This window comes from Bos indicus, chromosome 26 (assembly GCF_029378745.1).
Source record: "Bos indicus isolate NIAB-ARS_2022 breed Sahiwal x Tharparkar chromosome 26, NIAB-ARS_B.indTharparkar_mat_pri_1.0, whole genome shotgun sequence".
In the NCBI taxonomy this organism is placed as follows: domain Eukaryota; kingdom Metazoa; phylum Chordata; class Mammalia; order Artiodactyla; family Bovidae; genus Bos; species Bos indicus.
Window position 1 is genome coordinate 2273061 of NC_091785.1, and position 3819 is coordinate 2276879.

The following is a 3819-nucleotide window of genomic DNA, read 5'->3' on the forward strand; positions in this document are numbered from 1 at the left end:
TGGGACAATGTACCTATCATAGTACAGGTTAGACTACACACTATTTTTTTTTATTGCTTTTAGTATTTTTTGTTTTTATATGCTATTACACAAAAACAATATATAAGACAATTTATTGTTTTTGTGCCAATTTTTAGATAAACAGCATGTGAAAATCTCTCAGTCATGTCCTATTCTTTGCAACTCCATGGACTGTAGCCTGCCAGGCTCTTTTGTCCATGGAATTCTCCAGGCAAGAACACTGGAGTAGGTTGCTCTGCCCTCCTCCAAGGGATCTTCCCAACCCAGGGATCAAATCCAGGTCTCCCAAAGTACAGGTGGATTCTTTACTGTCTGAGACACCAGGGAACTCCTTTCAATATTTTTATTTTTAAACTCACAATTTCTTTAAAACAGAAAATGTTCTGCTCATAAAATTGCATCAATATCATAATATTGACTATAACTTGGTATTGTAAAGTATAAAATATTTTAAATGTAACATCTGTAATTTGCAAATTTTAGTATTAAAATTAAATTATCTAAATATAATCACTCATCTCTTATATTGAACTAAATAGGAATTTTCTCCAGTGTTAATTATTTTATGAAAATCAATTTTATTTTTCCCCATTTAGAGAACATTTCCTTTAGACTACATTTATAATTACTTAAATTTATGTACTAATAAGAAAATGTGCAGAGGCTTTTCACATTTTATAATTAATAACTGTAGATTTAAATTTTATGTCACATTTAAATGTCAAAAATCTAATATTCCAACAAGTATATTCTTAGTGAACTTTCAATATCATATTTATAAATCCTGAAGAAAAGTCTTTCTTATATTGATACACTATATATGTTGTATATGGTCACTTTATGTATTCTATACATATATAAATTTTCAAATAGAAAATTTTTAAAAATCATTTTTTAAATGATTGCTTATCCATATAAAATTACTTAAGTTTTGTGGTAATATTAGAAGGCATATGAAATAAGTTACTGCTTTTTTTTTTATGATCACAAAGAGGCTACTATTTTTTTATTGGCAACTCAATCTCTCTCTATATATACAATATTGCATAAATTTTAAGTGGATTGACAATTATAGTAACAATACAAATTCATGAGCATTTACATAAAGCTGCTGCTGTAGGTTTTGTTGCATTTTGTGCCAGGTACCTTAGTAAATATGACAAACATAAAGGAATTCAGCTACTTTAATTCATAAGAACAGGCTTTCAAAAGAAGCAAATATGTCATCTCATAGACTATTTAATAAGTCAAATCCAGGAAAACTGATAACTAAAGAACAAAAGGAACACTGTTAAAGAAAGGGTGATGATAAAAATGTTAGGTTAAAATATTAGGCTTAAAATTTTAGCAATTGCACTTAGGATCCAGAAAGTGTACACACACTGGGAATTACAAGAAAAGATCTCCATGTTCTGCTTCACAATTACTATCATGTTCTGAAAGAACAATTCTGGGTTGCTACAGTGTCCTCTTCCCTGCTAATATAAACTACTCTTCTAAGTCCTAGTGAAACAAGGTGATAATTCACATAAATGGGTTTTAAAATAAGATTCTTCTCATCCAAAAGAAAAGAAAGCTAAATATCCTCTCCAAATTACAAGGAAATCTAATAAAAATGCTGACCAAATAAAGAAGCCCGATCATCCATTTACCTCCACTGACCACCTCAGAGCACAGAACCGGTGTGGCACCTACAAGAGAGGAAGTGTGTGTGGTCCTCACTCTGCCCCTACCCAGCCTGCAGTGTTTGGGGGAGCAAAAGCCCTTCAGCATCCCTGGGGTTTTATTCCCCAGGTAAAGATTGAGGGAGTGGATTAGATGGCTTTTAAGAGAACTTCCTACTTTTTTTTTTTTAGGCCTTGACATGTAGCTTGTTGGGATCTTATTTCTTTGACCAGGGATTGAACCCATGCCCCTTGCAGTGGAAGCATCCAATCTTACTTACTGGATCACCAAGGAAGTCCCTTAAGAGACTCCAAGAGAAAGGATCCAAGTCAGCTTGACATCTCACCTGTGGGCAGACACTTAGGGCGGCAAAAGAAATGGACTTAAAAACAGTTGGGTGAAATATTTACCTTCTGATCTCATCTTTTGGAACTATTGGGTACTAGAGTTCAAGAAATCTTTGTTCAATATTTAATCTAATGGCTGGATTGCTACAGAGTAATAAGGAAACAAGGCATCTGACACTGAAATTTTGGATAAAAAATGTAGGAACACTATGCCAAGTCTGGAGAAAAACAGTGCACCATCACATGACACCAGGAATCAAGACTTCCTGCCTCTGAATTTTAAGTCATTAATCTTCATGGGAGATGCACCTTCAACTCTTTGAAAAGATCCACCAACTCATAACTGTTAAGAATATGTTTTCTGAAATCCTCCCATTAAAGCAATTGCCATGGAACTAGTTCTAACAGAAAGGATGCAGAAAGGAGAATTTAGCTTTTTCTTTACAGATCAGAAAGATTACCCAAAATGGATTCTCATTTTCTGTCCCATATTAAGAACAAAAGTATCAGTTCTTCTGGAATCTAACATACTGGCTTCATTCTCAAATGCATCACTTTATTCTCCTTGTAAGGAAGCCATACATTACACACCTTAACCACATGACAGCCACATGATTTCTTCAATAAGCCTTAGAGCTTCCACGGCTCTCCTGGGGCCTGCAGTCCAAGTAGTTCTGAGGAATCAAATGTTAAAGCTTTCTCCATAGCAACAAGTTCCTTTGATATGTGGGTTACTGAACACAAAGTCACTGGATAATTTGTCTTCAACATAGTCCATTTCTGTTTTTAACAGTTTGTTAGCTGTGCTTTCTTCTCAATGAACACTCTGACGCCATCTTGAATAACTTCTTCATCAGAGTCTCCTTTTATCTTTGTATATTTAAAGGTTCAGGATGGGGAACACATGTATACCTGTGGCGGATTCATTTTGATATTTGGCAAAACTAATACAATTATGTAAAGTTTAAAAATAAAATAAAATTAGAAAAAATAAAAATAAATAGAAAAAAAAAAAAAAAGTGTAGGAAAGGACATTACAACCCCTGATTCAGACATCAACATGTTCAGGCTTATCTTTAAGAAGTCATTTTATCTTCTTTACGGCTGAAGGTGTCAGGATTTGGGCGGCCCAGCGGTGGGGGTGGCTGCTACTTCCTCTTGCTCACAGGTGGGACCCTGGCCCAGATGAAGGAAGCTGACATCCTCGCCATCCTGTGCCCCATTGTCTAGGGCCGGAGCTCCGCAGTCTCAACCTCTCTCCATGGACAGCGCGGGCACACTGTAAAATAAGTAACTTTTATTTCACCACAAAACCTAATACAAAATTCATGTTAATTGTTGTTTAAACATTTGATAGAATGCAACAGACTTGAACATCTATTTTTAAGAGTATTTTGGAGGAAAGGCCAGCAGTATCTGAAGTAATTTGCTCCTGTGCTCGCTCTTGTGCTATCAATCAGAAATCATCCTTGTTTAAAACCAGAGACTGCAAAATTATGTGATTATGTGACCCAGAGACCACACTGAAGGCCCATTTACTTTCTATAACCTTTAAACAAATTTAAACAAATGACTGAAAGTCCCATTCATCTTTAAAGAACCACTTAGCGTGTGTTAAGTTGCTTCAGTTGTGTCCAACTCTTTATGACCCCATGAACTATGGCTCACCAGGCTCCTCTGTCCATGGGGATTCTCTAAGCAAGAATACTGGAGTGGGTAACCTATCCCTTCTCCAGGGGATTTCCTAACCCAGGGACTGAACCCATATCTCTTATGTCCCCTATAT

At 35.6% G+C, this 3819-nt stretch overlaps 1 pseudogene; it reads right to left on the bottom strand.

Annotated features, from left to right (window-relative positions):
• Positions 1 to 2715: 2715 nt before the first annotated feature.
• On the bottom strand, positions 2716 to 3235 carry LOC139179916 (iron-sulfur cluster assembly 1 homolog, mitochondrial-like; annotated as a pseudogene).
• Positions 3236 to 3819: the final 584 nt, after the last annotated feature.